Genomic DNA, 21365 nt, shown 5'->3' with positions numbered 1-21365 from the left:
GTCTCTAACATATCACACACGCACACACACACACACACACTCTCTCTCTCTCTCTCTCTCTCTCTCTCTCTCTCGCAACCATGCTCAATAAGGGTTTCCCCGTGAATAACTTACCGTCTATTCATGAACAGTCGTGGCAGTACGACGAACACGAGACGTGAAAAAGAATAAATCTACACGTGCTTAGACCACCTAGTATGACTACTAGGACTAGAGCAAGCCAAAAAGCGCGCCACCGTCACCCCCTCCTTGTCGGCGAAGGGAAAATCTTTGTTTTACACAGTCGAGAAGTCATTGTGCTAAGGCCCCACATGTCGAGGCGTTGAATAGAATGTAGATGCTAGTTTACGGAAGCAAGTATCGATAATACGTTTGTATCTCCATACTTATATTTCTTCTCTTATAAAAAACCGAGTTGGTGATGATGGTATGTGTGCCATCTTGCAATATAGACCGTCCTATCTATATCTGAGGGATGGAAATTAAACTAAAAGATACCTACACCCCTCTCCACATTTGCAGACAAGGCCTTCCCTCGTTCATCCTTATCTCCAACAAACCTCATTGTTGAGCAATTAATAAAGGAAGCATCTGGAACAAAGTGGCCTGGTGGCCGCTGCCGGCGTCATCAATCCCCATGCCTCCGCTCAGTCCGACCACCAACCACCACCACACCCCACTCCTCTTCACCTTATCTCATATTTCTCGAGATATCATTAGTTTTTACACATGGGATTACTCCCGCAAGGGTCAATCACAACAAGTGTTTTATAAAAAATGCATCTTGATGTTTCGTGCAATGCACGGACCTTGCTAGTACTCCTACACAAGACTACATTAGAGTGTTTTGTACCAAGTTTGTGAATAAGTATTATTCTAATTGTGATTAGTTGCAACGGACATGAACATTGCTAGTATTTCCAACCATGCATTTGTTTTCCTAGTGTTCCATAGTTTCGAGTTTTCCATCAAGATATTAGTCACTCATGGTTGATATTTACTTTCAATCATGTACACATATGCACTATGTAACTAGCCTTGCTTATTGGCTTCCAAAGCTTAACTTTCACTCCTACTTACAATATGTATAGTATTTAACAAAAAACTACCACTTTCAACCAGCCCTAGGAGGAATCTATTGTACAAAAAATAGCAAAAACATACCCAAAATTTCTTAATCCACGCCAAAAACTACCTAGTACTCCTACCGATTAGGTTCGCTTTAACCCATTTATGACAGGGTTGGCCCACATGTCCGTGCTGACGAGGCAGCTTAAACCAACACATTTTGTTTGACCGTTGACACGAGGGACCCACATCTGACCTTCTATCCTGTTATTCCCCCTCAAATCATTATTTTTCCTGAACATTACTTCAAACAGTACTGATACGTGTTCGTCGGTGGCGCCGGTGATGAGCGAGTTGGCCGCCGCTCCGCCGGACGGGCCGGACGCCGCGCCGGCCTCCGCACGGGCTGGCAGGCTGGCCCGAGCGTGACTCACAAGCGAGCAAGCCGCCGCGCTGGCCTTCGCTCGAGCCAGATGGCTGGCCTTAGCGCGGCGCACGCGAGCAAGCCGCCGCACTGTCGTGCCAATCTAGCTAGCAAACCTTGCAGACAAGCAGCTGGACAGAGCTATCTTGGCTAGCCAGCGGCCGCGAGCGCCAGACAGAGCTGGCATCCGGGCGGCCGCAACATGGGATCCCCACCGCCGGCGGTTTTGACCTCGCCTTCTGCCGGTGGCGGTAGCTGCGTCCCATGGCCGAGGATGACTAGGTGGACGGGCCGGAGGTAGGAGGTCACTCGAGGATTTTTGTTGGTAAGAGGAGTACAATGGTTGATAAGGTAGTCTTATCTTAAGTCTGCCACGTATGCAAGTGGTAGTAGTTTCTTGGAATTTTAGTGGTTTCTTGCATTATTAGAGCAAGTACAATAGAGCTGAGTCAGCGGGCTATAAGAAATAAACTACTACTACATGTTGGCTATAAGATGGGTTGTAGATGACATGGCACTGTCTTATAGCCAGCAGCTGGCTATACTATTAACCATGCTCTTAGGGGTTTCTTGTAAGCAACAATGTACATACTACTAGAGACAAAAGGCGATTCTAGGTTGCGTTGTACTCGAACGAGTACAACTAGTGGTCATGGGAGTGTATACCTCGTTTTGTGGGTTCGATCCCGGCCGAACGCACGGCGGCCTTTTTTCAAATAGTATACTATCTAGATACATCACAGAAATGGATGTATCAGGAACTAAAATACATCTAGATACATCCATACCTGCGACAAGTAATTCGGAATGGAGGGAGTACTACACTTCGTTGCGAGCCAATATTTTACACGGGTACTTTGAGTTTTGAAGTCAAATGGATATGCGGCCCCACAATCTGGGTGCACTGGAGTCTGGACAGCCTAGCCACGTGAACGGGTTTTCCTTCCTAGCATCCCATGGATCGCGTGCTCGCCCTAGCCGCACCTCGCTTGCAGCTTCCAGCTAGTAGCATATTTAAACTAGCGCCTCCCAATTAAGCTTGAGGAGTCGGAAAAGCCTGGCGGGGCATTGGGAACTGTGCAATATGGCTCTGTACGTAAAGTGCTCTACTACTACTCTGCAGCTTGTGGCGTTGCATGCATGGACTTCACTCCATTATCGGCTCTACTATAAAATAAATTCCTCTTGACATGTTTTTTTGAAACGAAGGCAAAAGCTTTGCTTCATCTCATTCATAAAGAAGGAACTACTAACAAAGTTCGACGAGATCCATTACACCTCCACAATTGGAAGCAAAAAGCCTAGTCTCGCTGTATCAAATAACTCAAATGTTCTGCCCCCGCAGTAACCGTTGCTGATAAACAGGCTACTAGTGTGTGCGTGAGAGGAGCGGCTGAGTAGGCCAGCTACGTGAGAGGAGCGCCTGAATAGAGCACTGAGAGTACCCACTAGGCCACTACGCAGGTGTACTTCCCCTGCATTGATAGTACATCGATGGTTCTAGAGAACAGTAGTACCCTCCACTTCCAACTGTAGCTCCTTGGCCCTGAGATTCAAGAGTTCAAAACTGGTGCACTATACAAGACTAGACTAGAAGTACAGTACTCCCTCCTTTCCGGTTTATAGGGCTCATCTCAAAATTTTAGTTTTTCCATTTTACAAGGCTCAATTTGGTTGTTTCCCATCACATGTTCAGATTCCAAGGTGCATTAAATCATTGCATGCAAGTATTAAGAGAAAATTGACCAATTAATGTAATTTATGCATGCATGCATTGCAATTAATGCATTGGTAAAGATACTTTTTTGAGGAAAACAAGACCATTAATTGGGTGCTTTTTTGAGGAGTAGTTGAGAAAAGTAGTACTAGTACTTCTACAGTACGAGTACGTACTCCTCCGTCACATAATGTACGACGTTTTTTGACCTAGTTGGCGTGTACAAAAATGGCAAAAACATACCCAAAATTTCTTAATCCACGCCAAAAACTACTACCTAGTGCCAAAAATTTCTTACTAGTGCTATTATTTACAGTATAATGCAATCCCATAACGTTCCATAATGCTAGTACTAGTACTCCATGGTACCAAAAACTACTACCTAGTGCCAAAAATTTCTTACTAGTGCTATTATTTAGAGTACTAAATAATAGCCTCACCCCTTCGCTGAGGAACGATCTACAGTTGGAAGGGACGAGGCCCTGCGGTTACTACACTCTTATCTCCTCCTCACCAGTTCCCCTCCCCCCGAAGAGAACGCAGTTCGTCGCTGCTCCCATGGATTCGCCAGGCGGTTCTCCTCCTCGTCGGGGCTGGGAGACCTTGGACGACGATTCTCTGGGAGAAATCGCACGCCGCAAGACTCGGTGCTTCCTGCACCAACTTTTTCAAGACGCTGCTTAAACAGGCTTGGGAAAAGGCCATGCTTGTTGGTCTTCCATGCGTCCTCGAGGAGAAGGTTCTTCTATGGGACAATTCTTCGAACAGTCCACCGCTCCCTGGCCATGGTTGCACGTTGACTCCGTCAGAGTTGACGACATTGAGAGGTAGTCGGATTTTGTCCGATGAGCAGGTCAGTAATGGAGTTTGATCATGTAGTACTTAGTTATTCCATTTCCATCCCATAATTTCTCCGCTGCCCACCATCTTATATATAGGTCTGGGTCGGTGCCAACAAAGATTGGCTTGCATACCTCCGGCCGGATACCACCATGATTTTGCACAACATCCACAGCAGTGCGGCCGTTCTGGTAGACCCCTTCTCCACTATTGGGATCGGCCTTCCGGACTGGCTGGGCAAGAATACGTATGATGATGCCTACGTGAGATTGAAGAAGATAGCAATTGTGGACCCGCCAACAAAGCGACGCGGCTACGACGATTACTATCTCATCGCGGTGTTCGACATAAGGATTGCCATCAATGCAGGAGGCAGTAACGGCAGAGGCTGGCGCATGTTGGCGGCGGCACATTTGTACCCTTACACGTTCGAAGACACCGTGCGCCATCTAGGCCACATCTTCGCGGTGACAAGCCGGGGGAATTGTTTCATCTGGTTGACATCCTACAGTACGGGAGATTACAAACGGAATGCACAAACCATCATTTGCATCCCTAATGGTACTCCATTATTTTGCAGGGACCGGTCATCCCCCGATCAAAATAAGATCGCCAATCCTGGATGTGCATTTGCATCCGCGATTTGGTCTAACCTAGAACCTTGTAGCTGACTTTGGCATATTGGGATCAACTATCTTAGCAGTCGTTACCCATGGTACCACTGATGTGCAACATGGTCACATAATCTACCACGATCGGACCGTCACCATCTACCCAGGTATTCCATTTTAACCCTCTCGCCTTCTCTTTCATTGTTGTACTAGTAGTATACTTTGTAGTACTAGTAGGAGTACTTTTTACCTTGGAGGACGCGTATAGCTAGCTAGGCCCTTGAAGACTTGAACCCACTAGCTGCCACCATTTTTGTTTTTCCATGTCTTACTATCTGATCCATGTAGCCAAGAGTGGCTATATATAATAAGCCGGTTATTTTACTTCCTCTATACCGGAGTAGTACTATTTGCTGCACAATATTACTGACCGCCACATTTGAGCACAACATTATTATGCATGGACCTTGACTATGTACGTCACCATGTGTCCAGATCTGGGATGCCGCGTGTACCAGATGAACGGCGCCGAGTTCGACCCCCGTGATGCTACGTGGGTGCCGATGAACACTCTTGGAGAGTACTCGCTTTTCATCGGGGACAGCTACCCCATTGTGAAGTGGATGCCACCTTCCGTGCACGACACAAAAGGCTTGCCGTTCATGAAGCATGGTTGTGTCTTCAGTGCGCACCGCCGGATGAACGACATGTTGGGACACGCTATCCTTGATTTATGCCGCTTCAGCTTGGATGAGTCTCCATCGTGTGGAACTGGACTAGAAAGCTGCGACAATGATTCCCGTTGCCCACTGCTATGGATCATGCCATCCATGAAGAACACCTGGGATTGGAACCTGGAGGAGGACATGTAGCCCATCTATAACGTGTAAGTGGAGTACGGTAATTGTGAACGGTAGCGCTGTGAATATATGTAGACTAGTAGTGCACAAATTTATCACATGAGTTGGTGATGAGCTTGTGTGGCATACTTGCATTTGTCCTTTAGAATTTATTACTAGTAAATGTGTTATGTCTATGTGCAACTTGTGTGGTTGTTGCACGGGCTCCAACACGCTCTTTGAGAAAAAAAGGTGGCACAACTTTGGATATACATGACGTGGCGGCATCATACAGTAGCATCGTTCGCTATAGTTGTACTAGTACACTCCTACTAGGACGACAACTCCTATAAAACCTTGCGCTTATCTCTTTGCCTCCTCGGGAGGTTCAACAGTTCGTACTCGTGTGAACCTTGCACTTGGCTCTTCGCCTCTTCGAAAGGTCCAACAATGATGATACTACAGTACAATATGCTTCTGGCAATCTGACACCGATTGAACTGCTGCACGCCCACCGCGAGGGCAAGGGCGAGGGAGAGGGAGAGGGCGCTGTAGTCAAAACCCTCTCCTCGTCCTGCAAACCACCGCGCGCGTGGGCGAGGGACAGGCGTAGTAAGAAAGCTTCTCCTTGTTCGGCGAGTTGACAGGACACATCAAAGTAGTAATAGTACTACTAGTAGTAGTCCATAATGCGTCCTTTCCGATTAATATGGCTTAATTTGAAACGAGATAAATACACTGGCGGTCAACGTATGTAACAGTACGCTCTTTACGGTCACTATATATAGTTTTGCGGCGATTATGCGATCACTAGCTCATCGTAGAGCACCGTATTGCACCCTACTGACCGGCCACATAGTCGACGTGGCACTTTGTTGACTAGTTAAATTGTCACCTGGTTTCTGAGTCCCACCTATCAGTTGGCAGAGCAAAGAAATCAGTTAAACAAAACTTTATGCAGGCGCGACACGAGTCCAACCCTTGCACGCGAACTGCCCTGGCTGTGTATGTGAGTGCATGCATGTATCCTCCCTCGGTCTTCCAACAAAGAGTGTACTACATGATGTACATCTACACTTCCAATGCATTTAGCCTTTAATCTACTAAATCGATATTGATTGACTAATGCACCAACTTGTGCTGTAGGTATAGGCTACATGTCTATCCTTAATTACAGCATGCAACGGCCTTCATTTAATATTCTTATCTCAATGGTCGCATGGACACATAAGTCTGCTACTTTTGGGCGTTAATTATGCCCTGGTCAATGTGTAAATCTCTAAATGTATAGTCTTTCACGGACGTAGGGAGTAGGTTGAGCACTTGAGCGTGAGCATGTGTGTTGATCGTGTGCTGTGTGCCACATGGGTGCGTGAGTGTTGCGTGCATCCATGTGTACGTGTGAGTGTTGCATGTTGCATGCATGCATGCATGCATGGGGCTTACTCCCTCCCATTGACATGTTCGTATTTCAAGCTTCCTCTGTTCCCTCCATATGGTGATACTCCCTCTGTTCCCAAATATAGTACAAAGTTGACTCATCTATTTTGGAACAGAGGTAGTAGTACGGAGTAAAAGCCTCCCTCTGTTCTCAAATACAGAGTATTTGTCTTTCTATAGATTTCAACAAGTGACTAGGTACGGAGCAAAATGAGTGAAGTGAGTGTAGAGGCATAGGGATACTATAGAAAGGAAGTCCTTGCGATCCATTTATTCCCCATCTCGGTCAGAGAGAACTATTCAACTAGTCTTCGCAGTGAAGTGACAATACACGCTGCAGCAGATGGGACACGTAATTAATAAGCTGAACCAGCGTGTTGATGTTACTAAATCAGCCTTACCCAGTACTGCCATCATGTTTGCCAGTAGAGCATGCTTCCGCAAATACGCCTACACACCTCTGTCCTCCATTAACTGACATATGGGCCCTGTTGTGGTAGACCCACATGTCATCGGTGTAACTATTTACACTCCGAAGGACGGTATATCCTGGTAGTAGTACTAGTACAATTGAGATTGAATGCACTTTCTTCGCCGTCTTCCACTTTTCTTCCTCCTCTCTTCTTCTTCCTCCTCTCTTCCACATCGTCGGTCGCACACCATTTACCCCCGCTCACTGCTCGCCCGCCAACACCATCTTCCTTGGTAGCTCGCGCGTACCATATCCCCCGCTCACTGCTGGGCCACACGAGGACACATTAGAGTGCAATGCATCTTGATGTTCTGTGCAATGCACGGATCTTGCTAGTACTCCTACACAAGACTACATTAGAGTGTTTTGTACCAAGTTTGTGAATAAGTATTATTCTAATTGTGATTCATTGCAACGGACATGAACATTGCTAGTATTTCCAACCATGCATTTGTTTTCCTAGTGTTCCATAGTTTCAAGTTTTCCATCAAGATATTAGTCACTCATGGTTGATATTTACTTTCAATCATGTACACATATGCACTATGTAACTAGCCTTGCTTATTGGCTTCCAAAGCTTAACTTTCACTCCTACTTACAATATGTAGAGTATTTAACAAAAAACTAACACTTTCAACCAGCCCTAGGAGGAATCTATTGTACAAAAAATAGAAAAAACATACCCAAAATTTCTTAATCCACGCCAAAAACTACCTAGTACTCCTACCGATTAGGTTCGCTTTAACCCATTTATGACAGGGTTGGCCCACATGTCCGTGCTGACGAGGCAGCTTAAACCAACACATTTTGTTTGACCGTTGACACGAGGGACCCACATCTGACCTTCTATCCTGTTATTCCCCCTCAAATCATTATTTTTCTTGAACATTACTTCAAACAGTACTGATGCGTGTTTGTCGGTGGCGCCGGTGATGAGCGAGTTGGCCGCCGCTCCGCTGGACGGGCCGGACGCCGCGCTGGCCTCCGCACGGGCTGGCAGGCTGGCCCGAGCGTGACTCACAAGCGAGCAAGCCGTCGCACTGGCCTTCGCTCGAGCCAGATGGCTGGCCTTAGCGCGGCGCACGCGAGCAAGCCGCCGCACTGCCGTGCCAATCTAGCTAGCAAACCTTGAAGACAAGCAGCTGGACAGAGCTATCTTGGCTAGCCAGCGGCCGCGAGCGCCAGACAGAGCTGGCATCCGGGCTGCCGCAACATGGGATCCCCACCGCCGGCGGTTTTGACCTCGCCTTCTGCCGGTGGCGGTAGCTGCGTCCCATGGCCGAGGATGACTAGGTGGACGGGCCGGAGGTAGGAGGTCACTCGAGGATTTTTGTTGGTAAGAGGAGTACAATGGTTGATAAGGTAGTCTTATCTTAAGTCTGCCATGTATGCAAGTGGTAGTAGTTTCTTGGCATTTTAGTGGTTTCTTGCATTATTAGAGCAAGTACAATAGAGCTGAGTCAGTGGGCTATAAGAAATAAACTACTACTACATGTTGGCTATAAGATGGGCTGTAGATGACATGGCACTGGCTTATAGCCAGCAGCTGGCTATACTATTAACCATGCTCTTAGGGGTTTCTTGTAAGGAACAATGTACATACTACTAGAGACAAAAGGCGATTCTAGGTTGCGTTGTACTCGAACGAGTACAACTAGTGGTCATGGGAGTGTATACCTTGTTTTGTGGGTTCGATCCCGGCCGAACGCACGGCGGCCTTTTTTTTAAATAGTATACTATCTAGATACATCACAGAAATGGATGTATCAGGAACTAAAATACATCTAGATACATCCATACCTGCGACAAGTAATTCGGAATGGAGGGAGTACTACACTTCGTTGCGAGCCAATATTTTACACGGGTACTTTGAGTTTTGAAGTCAAATGGATATGCGGCCCCACAATCTGGGTGCACTGGAGTCTGGACAGCCTAGCCACGTGAACGGGTTTTCCTTCCTAGCATCCCGTGGCTCGCGTGCTCGCCCTAGCCGCACCTCGCTTGCAGCTTCTAGCTAGTAGCATATTTAAACTAGCGCCTCCCAATTAAGCTTGAGGAGTCGGAAAAGCCTGGCGGGGCATTGGGAACTGTGCAATATGGCTCTGTACGTAAAGTGCTCTACTACTACTCTGCAGCTTGTGGCGTTGCATGCATGGACTTCACTCCATTATCGGCTCTACTATAAAATAAATTCCTCTTGACATGTTTTTTTGAAACGAAGGCAAAAGCTTTGCTTCATCTCATTCATAAAGAAGGAACTACTAACAAAGTTCGACGAGATCCATTACACCTCCACAAATGGAAGCAAAAAGCCTAGTCTCGCTGTATCAAATAACTCAAATGTTCTGCCCCCGCAGTAAGGTTGCTGATAAACAGGCTACTAGTGTGTGCGTGAGAGGAGCGGCTGGGTAGGCCAGCTACGTGAGAGGAGCGCCTGAGTAGAGCATTGAGAGTACCCACTAGGCCACTACGCAGGTGTACTTCCCCTGCATTGATAGTACATCGATGGTTCTAGAGAACAGTAGTACCCTCCACTTCCAACTGTAGCTCCTTGGCCCTGAGATTCAAGAGTTCAAAACTGGTGCACTATAGAAGACTAGACTAGAAGTACAGTACTCCCTCCTTTCCGGTTTATAGGGCTCATCTCAAAATTTTAGTTTTTCCATTTTATAAGGCTCAATTTGGTTGTTTCCCATCACATGTTCAGATTCCAAGGTGCATTAAATCATTGCATGCAAGTATTAAGAGAAAATTGGCCAATTAATGTAATTTATGCATGCATGCATTGCAATTAATGCATTGGTAAACATACTTTTTTGAGGAAAACAAGACCATTAATTGGGTGCTTTTTTGAGGAGTAGTTGAGAAAAGTAGTACTAGTACTTCTATAGTACGAGTACGTACTCCTCCGTCACATAATGTACGACGTTTTTTGACACTAGTTGGCGTGTACAAAAATGGCAAAAACATACCCAAAATTTCTTAATCCACGCCAAAAACTACTACCTAGTGCCAAAAATTTCTTACTAGTGCTATTATTTACAGTATAATGCAATCCCATAACGTTCCATAATGCTAGTACTAGTACTCCATGGTACCAAAAACTACTACCTAGTGCCAAAAATTTCTTACTAGTGCTATTATTTAGAGTAGTAAATAATAGCCTCACCCCTTCGCTGAGGAACGATCTACAGTTGGAAGGGACGACGCCCTGCGGTTACTACGCTCTTATCTCCTCCTCACCAGTTCCCCTCCCCCCAAAGAGAAGGCAGTTCGTCGCTGCTCCCATGGATTCGCCAGGCGGTTCTCCTCCTCGTCGGGGCTGGGAGAACTTGGACGACGATTCTCTAGGAGAAATCGCACGCCGCTCCGACGTCCTCACCGCCGCAAGACTCGGTGCTTCCTACACCAACTTTTTCAAGATGCTGCTTAAACAAGCTTGGGAAAAGGCCATGCTTGTTGGTCTTCCATGCGTCCTCGAGGAGAAGGTTCTTCTATGGGACAATTCTTCGAACAGTCCACCGCTCCCTGGCCATGGTTGCACGTTGACTCCGCTAGAGTTGACGACGTTGAGAGGTAGTCGGATTTTGTCCGATGAGCAGGTCAGTAATGGAGTTTGATCATGTAGTACTTAGTTATTCCATTTCCATCCCGTAATTTCTCCGCTGCCCACCATCTTATATATAGGTCTGGGTCGGTGCCAACGAATATTGGCTTGCATACCTCCGGCCGGATCCCACCATGATTTTGCACAACATCCACAGCAGTGCGGCCGTTCTGGTAGACCCCTTCTCCACCATTGGGATCGGCCTTCCGGACTGGCTGGGCAAGAATACGTATGATGATGCCTACATGAGATTGAAGAAGATAGCAATTGTGGACCCGCCGACAAAGAGACGCGGCTACGACGATTACTATCTCATCGCGGTGTTCGACATAAGGATTGCCATCAATGCAGGAGGCAGTAACAGCAGAGGTTGGCGCATGTTGGCGGCGACACATTTGTACCCCTACACGTTCGAAGACACCGTGCGCCATCTAGGCCACATCTTCGCGGTGACAAGCCAGGGGACTTGTTTCATCTGGTTGACATCCTACGGTACGGGAGATTACAAACAGAATGCACAAACCATCATTTGCATCCCTAACGGTACTCCATTATTTTGCAGGGACCAGTCATCCCCCGATCAAAATAAGATTGCCAATCCTGGATGTGCATTTGCATCCGCGATTTGGTCTAACCTAGAACCTTGTAGCTGACTTTGGCATATTGGGATCAACTATCTTAGCAGTCGTTACCCATGGTACCACTGATGTGCAACATGGTCACATAATCTACCACGATCGGACTGTCACCATCTACCCAGGTATTCCATTTTTAACCCTCTCGCCTTCTCTTTCATTGTTGTACTAGTAGTATACTTTGTAGCACTAGTAGGAGTACTTTTTACCTTGGAGGACGCGTATAGCTAGCTAGGCCCTTGAAGACTTGAACCCACTAGCTGCCACCATTTTTGTTTTTCCATGTCTTACTATCTGATCCATGTAGCCAAGAGTGTCTATATATAATAAGCCGGTTATTTTACTTCCTCTATACCGGAGTAGTACTATTTGCTGCACAGTATTACTGACCGCCACATTTGAGCACAACATTATTATGCATGGACCTTGACTATGTACGTCACCATGTGTCCAGATCTAGGATGCCGCATGTACCAGATGAACGGCGCCGAGTTCGACCCCCGTGATGCTACGTGGGTGCCGAGGAACACTCTTGGAGAGTACTCGCTTTTCATCGGGGACATCTACCCCATTGTGAAGCGGATGCCACCTTCTGTGCACGACACTGAAGGCCTGCCGTTCATGAAGCATGGTTGTGTCTTCAGTGCACACCGACGGATGAACGACATGTTGGGACACGCTATCCTTGATTTATGCCGCTTCAGCTTGGATGAGTCTCCATCGTGTGGAACCGGACTAGAAAGCTGCGACAATGATTCCCGTTGCCCACCGCTATGGATCGTGCCATCCATGAAGAACACCTGGGACTGAACCTGGAGGAGGACATGTAGCCCATCTATAACATGTAAGTGGAGTACGGTAATTGTGAACGATAGCGCTGTGAATATATGTAGACTAGTCGTGCACAAATTTATCACATGAGTTGGAGATGAACTTGTGTGGCATACTTGCATTTGTCCTTTAGAATTTATTACTAGTAAATGTGTTATGTCTACGTGCAACTTGTGTGGTTGTTGCACGGGCTCCAACACGCTCTTTGAGAAAAAAAGGTGGCACAACTTTGGATATACATGACGTGGCGGCATCATACAGTAGCATCGTTCGCTATAGTTGTACTAGTACACTCCTACTAGGACGACAACTCCTATAAAACCTTGCGCTTATCTCTTTGCCTCCTCGGGAGGTTCAACAGTTCGTACTCGTGTGAACCTTGCACTTGGCTCTTCGCCTCTTCGAAAGGTCCAACAATGATGATACTACAGTACAATATGCTTCTGGCAATCTGACACCGATTGAACTGCTGCACGCCCACCGCGAGGGCAAGGGCGAGGGAGAGGGAGAGGGCGCTGTAGTCAAAACCCTCTCCTCGTCCTGCAAACCACCGCGCGCGTGGGCGAGGGAGAGGCGTCGTAAGAAAGCTTCTCCTTGTTCGGCGAGTTGACAGGACACATCAAAGTAGTAATAGTACTACTAGTAGTAGTCCATACTGCGTCCTTTCCGATTAATATGGCTTAATTTGAAACGAGAAAAATACACTGGCGGTCAACGTATGTAACAGTACGCTCTTTACGGTCACTATATATAGTTTTGCGGCGATTATGCGATCACTAGCTCATCGTAGAGCACCGTATTGCACCCTACTGACCGGCCACATAGTCGACGTGGCACTTTGTTGACTAGTTAAATTGTCACCTGGTTTCTGAGTCCCACCTATCAGTTGGCAGAGCAAAGAAATCAGTTAAACAAAACTTTACGCAGGCGCGACACGAGTCCAACCCTTGCACGCAAACTGCCCTGGCTGTGTATGTGAGTGCATGCATGTATCCTCCCTCGGTCTTCCAACAAAGAGTGTACTACATGATGTACATCTACACTTCCAATGCATTTAGCCTTTAATCTACTAAATCGATATTGATTGACTAATGCACCAACTTGTGCTGTAGGTATAGGCTACATGTCTATCCTTAATTACAGCATGCAACGGCCTTCACTTAATATTCGTATCTCAATGGTCGCATGCACACATAAGTGTGCTACTTTTGGGCGTTAATTATGCCCTGGTCAATGTGTAAATCTCTAAATGTACAGTCTTTCACGGATGTAGGGAGTAGGTTGAGCACTTGAGCGTGAGCATGTGTGTTGCGTCATGTGCTGTGTGCCGCATGGGTGCGTGAGTGTTGCGTGCGTCCATGTGTACGTGTGAGTGTTGCATGTTGCATGCATGCATGCATGCATGGGGCTTACTCCCTCCCATTGACATGTTCATATTTCAAGCTTCCAATGTTCCCTCCATATGGTGATACTCCCTCTTTTCCCAAATATAGTACAAAGTTGAGTCATCTATTTTGGAACAGAGGGAGTAGTACGGAGTAAAAGCCTCCCTCTGTTCTCAAATACGGAGTATTTGTCTTTCTATAGATTTCAACAAGTGACTAGGTACGGAGCAAAATGAGTGAAGTGAGTGTAGAGGCATAGGGATACTGTAGAAAGGAAGTCCTCGTGATCCATTTATTCCCCATCTCGGTCAGAGAGAACTATTCAACTAGTCTTCGCAGTGAAGTGACAATACACGCTGCAACAGATGGGGCATGTAATTAATAAGCTGAACTAGCATGTTGATGTTACTAAATCAGCCTTACCCAGTACTGCCATCATGTTTGCCAGTAGAGCATGCTTCCGCAAATACGCCTACACACCTCTGTCCTCCATTAACTGACATATGGGCCCTGTTGTGGTAGACCCACATGTCATCGGTGTAACTATTTACACTCCGAAGGACGGTATATCCTGGTAGTAGTACTAGTAGAATTGAGATTGAATGCACTTTCTTCCCCGTCTTCCACTCTTCTTCCTCCTCTCTTCTTCTTCCTCCTCTCTTCTTCTTCCTCCTCTCTTCCACATCGTCGGCCGCACACCATTTACCCCCGCTCACTGCTTGCCCGCCCACGCCATCTTCCTTGGTAGCTCGCGCGTACCATATCCCCCCGCTCACTGCTCGGCCACACAAGGAGAAGCTTCTTCGCTCGCCCGCCCAAATCCACTTCCCCACTGGCTCGCAGGCACCGAAAACCCCAATGGCAGAACCGACTGACAAGCAGAGCCGCGATTGGAATTCCCTCCCCGATGTTCTCTTGGAGCAGATCTGTAGTCGTATGGACCTACTCAGCACCGTCCGTCTGGCCGCATGCTCGGTGTCTTTGTACCGTCTACTCGTCTGCAACCGGCCGGCTCTTTTCAAGACACCCTGCTTGCTGATGCCCGATCCTCGCAGGTGGCCCAGACACCGACTTGATGATCCTACGGAGGTTGCCGTGGTGCCCCTCGACATGTTATTGCTTAGAGTTGATATGAGAACAGTAGTAGTAAGTGCTATGGTAGAATATGAGTAGGCGCTGTCATAGTTGTTTTCCTCTCATTGTTACATGATGTTTGAACCATGACATATTGCTAGAATATGAAAGCCATTGGCTTATTTTTTTAACTTGGGGTAACCACGGCATTGCAATTCTCTATCTATGATATGTGTCACTGTTATAATAATCTTAATTCCACACATACTCTGGACATGATTGTTTATTTTTGTCCTTTTGGTCTCCAATTTGAATTGTTGCAGCAGACGCAAATGCGCTGGCCTTCATGATTCCAGGACCTGGAACCATACCAGCCGATGGGTGGTGGTTTATCGCTCGTTCAGCTGACGGCGGTCATTTGATGCTCATTCGCACGTACCAAATTGACCAAACCATTACATCAAACCACATGCAGTACAATGCGTGGGGCGTTCGTGACATTGATGGCTATGGCTGCTTCGTGTTCGAGAAAGATCCCAGCTCCATTGGGCTAGACGTATTCAACTGGAGGCGGGTTTACAGCCTGGGCAACCACTCCTTGTTCCTCGGGCTCAATTATCCGATCATCCAACCAATCATCGATCATATCACCGGTGATGATTACTGTGCTATGCAACTTCCATTTGCGAGGGGGGGGGGGCTGTGTTTACACATCATACCATGGGTTTCATGAATCACCATATCCAGAGATTCATCGACACAGCTTGTTGCCAGATAATCTTCAGTGTGTGAAAGGCATCAAGCTTCCATGCGATGGATGGCTTTTGCAAACCCGACATGCGGCGATGTGGTTCATGCCAACAGAAAATATGCACAACTTGATTCGTAATGATATCTAGACTGAGCCATGTATTCTGCTGCTGTAGCACGACCCTCTTTTGTTGGATATTATGTACTGTTGTTAGTTTGAAGCACTCCTCTGGTTTGAAGGATAGATACCTTCATGGGATCAAGTGCATCTTAACTCACCTGCGTAGGATGTACTGATAATGATGATGAAGATGCTGTGCAGAAGCCATATATATATACATATATCAGTTAGGCTTCAATTGCATACTTGTTAGTTAAACCTATGTATAAATTATGACACTAAATACGACTAGTAGGTAGTACAGTAGCAGTACTAGTATATGTTGGTCAAATTATTCATCATGTCCACACATTGAATTGACGTGACAACACGCTGCGCGTGAGGTGACACAAGAATCCCGGCGGCGTGTTCGGGTATTCTGGAATTACCGATGCAAGTCGAAGAAGGATTGGCCCAACCTGAGAAACTTGAGGCCAAAGTGAGTGCTGACAGCGCGAGATTTCAGTCTCTCATCGATTTGTTCATACCAACCATCGACAGCGAGCACGGCACATGTTACACCCAACCTGAGAATCTTCCATGTAAGACACCGATCGGCCATCTACTTGCACAAACATATTCCTTTGTTTATAGCTCTATTTTTCTTTTTACACGCAGACCTGGTGAAGCAATTACAATTTGACAGTTAATAAAAAGTGAAACAAGTGACTGCAACATGCCAAAGATGTTATGAAAATGCCAACTAGGTACACTAAAACCTGTATTCCACAATACTGCAGGTATCACACTGAGTGGCCTAAGGAAGCATTTCTTCCAGCGCAATTCTAGGGCGTTCAAAAGGGGCGCGTGGACGCGTCGCAAGATACAGTCGGAGTGCGGCATGCACGCGATGTGGCACAAGACCGGCAATACCTTGCCGGTGATGGTCAACGGCCGGCAGACGGGCAGCAAAAAAGGTTCTGGTGCTGCACACCAACAAGAACTTCGACCAGCAGAGGACCAACTAGGTGATGCACCAGTACCACCTCGGGGACCTGGAGCAAGAGAAGGAGTGGGAGCTGGTCCTCTGTAAGATTTTCTACCAGACGAACACTAGGGCCAGGAGTAAAAAGATTATAAGTTAGTTTTGTATTGGTAGTTGTACTACCTTGTCGTCCGCAAGTTGGTATTGTTGTTAACGATCTTTTGGTATGAACTTGCATTTGCTTCCAACCATCATGCCGAGGGCCGACGAGGATATAAAGCTGAGTCATTTTTTTCGAAATGAATTTTCAGGCACCTGATTTTTATTTGATGGGTAGCATAAGCACCCGCCGTTCGAATTCCCAGTTCCCAAATTTTTTCAAAACAAGTGCATGCACTTATTATCACGATAAAAAAACAATATCCGTGCTGCATCCCAGTTATCAGTCTATACTTGCAGAATTCTCTCGTTTATTGAGCACGTATATTGTTTTTTCAGGTCGAGCAAGTTTCAACTGGGCTGTAGATTGCCAGGGTTGTTTTGTTTTCAACAGGCCCAGCCCATGACGACAACGGGGCACAAAGATCCAGCAGGTATCTACTGGCCTCTGGCCCACCAACGTTAGTTATATTTTGTCTTACAACATCCGCAGGCAGTTTTTTTACTGAATCAAACACACAACCCAGTCCTATTTTCCTCTTGAAACGCATGTCCTACATCCGTTTTCTAAGCTCTACCTATAGTTTTACTAGTTCGTATACACGTATCATTATATTGAAAACACATAAAATTCCCTTTTCATATTTACATCCTTATTTTTGTTTTTTTTCCACCCAACGCTGATTTTTTTACCACTGGTTTTCCCTTAAACCAACTAAATTTGTCCCACGTCTTATTTGCTTACAAAAACAAAACGTTTTTTTTGGCAAATCAATAAGTTCTTAAAACATGTTTATCATTTCGGGATTACAACAGTTCGGACTCCACCGAAATATGCAAAATAAGGTTGGACTTTTTGACCGTGGTCCTAGGCAGAAAATGGGCTGTAATAAATTACTTAAGAATTAGCAAATGGGCTGCAAATTATAAAAAATAGCAAATTGGCTTTATGTTGTCTGCCACAGATTTGGAGGCTGACTTGTGGGCCTACTAAGTTCATGCGTACACAAGGTTTCTCAAAAAAGAAACTTAGTCAACAATCGACTCTACTAGCGTCAGACCGTTATATGTCAATCTAACGGCAATCGTGCTTCTTCAGTCTCTGATCCTCCTGCCCCAGCTACCCAAACCAGCACCGTCAGAACCTCCTGCTCCCGCCTCCCGTGGCCGGCAGTGCTGCCGGGAAGGCCTCACGGCCCCATCGTACTCGCATCCCTGGCCTGTCTATCCCTCTACTCACCCACACCTCCTGTTATTTTTCGGCGACGGCAGCCGAACCAGTCAACCCTCGTACTCTCCACCGCGTGGGCGGCCACTGCCGTGTCTTCCCCGGCTCCGTGTCATTCCCTTCGTAGGCCTTGCCGTTGTCCACCGCCCTGGTGCTCTCGGCGCGGCGTGGTCAACGATGTCCATCCAACGGCCGTAGTGCTTCTTTAACCTCTGGTCTTCTTGCCCCAGCCGCCCAAAGCAGCGCCGGTCGTGCCCCATGCTCCTACCTCCCGTGGCCGGTTGTGCTGCCGTGGAGGCCTCACCGCCCCCTACTATTCCCACCGCTGGCCAGGCCCTGCGGCGACGGCAGCCTCAGACCGCAGCCGAACCAGTGAACCCTCGTACTCCTCTCCGCGCGGGCTTCCACTGCCGCGTCGTCCCCTTCCTAGGCCTCGTCGTCGTCCACCGCCGTGGTGCTCTCCACGCGGCGTGGTCAACGTGGTCAAGGAACGACTTCCATTGGAAGAGTACTGTACGTGGAGAGGCTGACAGCTGGGTCCATGGCCACACCCCAGTTTTTTTGTGATTTGCCAAGCAAGTTGCTTTGTCAGGCCTGTTGGGCTGCAAATCCTTCAAGACGAGGAGAGCTTTCATTCGGCTGGCCGAGAAAATGGCCCATCAGTAATGAGAAATGGGCTGTACATTTTTAAAACACATCAAACCGGCAATTAGTTTCAAATATCTTTTTTTTCATTTCGAGATTTTAAATTACATTAATTTTTATGCGTGGAGAATTTGTTGGATTTTATATTGATATACATTTATTTTTAAAATCAGTTTGAATGTGAGTCGAAATTTCAGGATTAAAAACAGTTCGGACCACACCGAATATGCAAAATTTCGTATAATTTTTTAACCGTGGCCACAATATGGGCTGTAATGCTAACAAAAGGAATATAGGCTCCAAAAAACCTTAATAATTAGCAAATGGGCTGTAAATTATTAGAAATAATGGCAGATGGGTTGTATGCTGTTTCCCATAGATTTGAGGCTTTCCTAAAAAAAGGTTGACGCACAAGCAGTGACTGTTGGATGGCCATCCAACGGCCATCGTGCTTCTTCAATCTCTGCTCTTCCTGCTCCAGCCGCTCAAACAGGCGCCGGCGGGACTGCCTGCTCCCTCCTCCCTGCGGCCGGCTCTGCTGTCGCGCAGGCCTCACCGCCCCACTGTACTCCCATCGTTGGCCTAGCCATCCCTCTACTCACCCACACCTGCTATTATTCTCCGGCGATGGCAGACGAACCAGTAAACCCTCGTACAGTCGTACTCCCCTCCACGTGGGAAATAACTGCCGAGTCTTCCCTGCCTCCGTGTCGTTCCCTTCCTAGGCCTCGCCGTCGTCCACCGCCCTGGTGCTCTCGGCGCGGCCTGGTCAACGTGGTCAATGACCGACATGCATCTGAAGTGGACTTTAGGTGGAGAGGCCGACAGCTGGGTCCATGGCCGCACGCAAGGAAATGCCTCCTTATTATGCGCAAAATAATGATTCCTCCACCTAACATCTGGGACCCACCGAAAGGGCCTGTGTATTTCGCGAAAAAACGTTACCGCCACTAAGAGCTCGGACCCACCAGCTATATCTTCGCACGCAAGGAAGTGCCTCCTTATTACGCACAAAAAAATGAATACTCCCCTTGTTAGCTGGGACCCAGTACAGTGGCAGGCTGACTTGTGGGCCTACTAAGTTGACGGGGACGGAGGGCTTTGTCAACTTAGTCAATATGCATGATTCTAGCTCCAGTGACCGTACGATGTCCATCCAACGACCGTAGTGCTTCTTCAACCTCTGGTCTTCTTGCTCCAGCCGCCCAAACCAGCGCCGGTCGTGCCTCGTGCTCCTGCCTCCCGTGGCCGGCTGCGATGCGGCGGAGGCCTCACCACCCCCTACTACTCCCACCACTGGACAGGCCATCCCTCTACTCACCCACACCCCCTGTTATTCTGCGGCGACGGCAGCCTCACACCGCAGCCGAACCAGTGAACCCTCGTACTCCCTCCGCGCGGGCTTCCACTGTTACGTCTTCCCCGGCTCCGCGTCGTCCCCTTCCTAGGCCTCGCCGTTGTCCAGACCACCGCCCTGGTGCTCTCGGCGCGGCGTGATCAACGTGGTCAACGACCGACTTTCATCGGAAGAGTACTGTACGTGGAGAGGCTGACAGCTGGGTCCAGGTGGCCGCAAGGAAGTGCCTCCTTATTACGCGCAAAATAATTATTCCTCCACCTTACAGCAGGGACCCACCGGACGTGCCACCTTATTTCGCAAAAAAACGTTTCCCCCTGACTGCTTGGACCCACCAGACGGGCCAGCGTATTTCGCGAAAAAAACGTTCCCCCCGCTGTCAGCTCGGACCCACCGGAAGTGCCTCCTTATTACACACAAAAAAATGAATACTTCCCCTGCTAGCCGGGACCCACCATGGTGGGAGGCTGACTTGTGGGCCTACTAAGTTGACTGGGACGGGGGCCTTTGTCAACTTTAGTCAATATGAATGATTCTAGCTCCATTGACCATACGATGTCCATCCAACAGCCATAGTGGTTCTTCAACATTTGGTCTTCTTGCTCCAGCCGCCCAAAGTAGCACCGGTCGTGCTGCATGCTCCTGTCTCCCGTGGCCGGCTGTGCTACCGCGGAGGCCTCACCGCCCCTACTATTCCCACCGCTGGCCAGGCCCTGCGGCGACGACAGCCTCGCACCGCAGCCAAACCAGTGAACCCTCGTACTCCTCTCCGCGCGCGCGGGCTTCCACTACCGTGTCTTCCCTAGCTCCCCGTCATCCCCTTCCTAGGCCTCGCCGTCGTCTACCGCCCTGGTGCTCTCTGCGCGGCGTGGTCAACGTGGTCAAGGAACGACTTCCATCGGACGTGGACTGTACGTGGAGAGGCTGACAGCTGGGTCCACGGCGGCATCAAGGAAGTGCCTCCTTATTACGCGGAAAATAATGATTCCTCCACCTGATAGCAGGGACCCACCGGACGGGCCACCGTATTTCGTGAAAAAAACGTTTCCCAGTGACTGCTGGGACCCACCAGCTACACCTTCGCACGCAAGGAAGTGCGTCCGGGCAAAAAAAACGATTCGCCCCCCTGACTGCTGGGACCCACCAGCTACATCTTCGCACGCAAGGAAGTGCATCCGGGTAAAAAAAGAAAACCAAA

The sequence above is a fragment of the Triticum dicoccoides genome, chromosome 2A (genome assembly GCF_002162155.2).
Source record: "Triticum dicoccoides isolate Atlit2015 ecotype Zavitan chromosome 2A, WEW_v2.0, whole genome shotgun sequence".
In the NCBI taxonomy this organism is placed as follows: domain Eukaryota; kingdom Viridiplantae; phylum Streptophyta; class Magnoliopsida; order Poales; family Poaceae; genus Triticum; species Triticum dicoccoides.
This window is presented reverse-complemented; position numbering follows the sequence as displayed.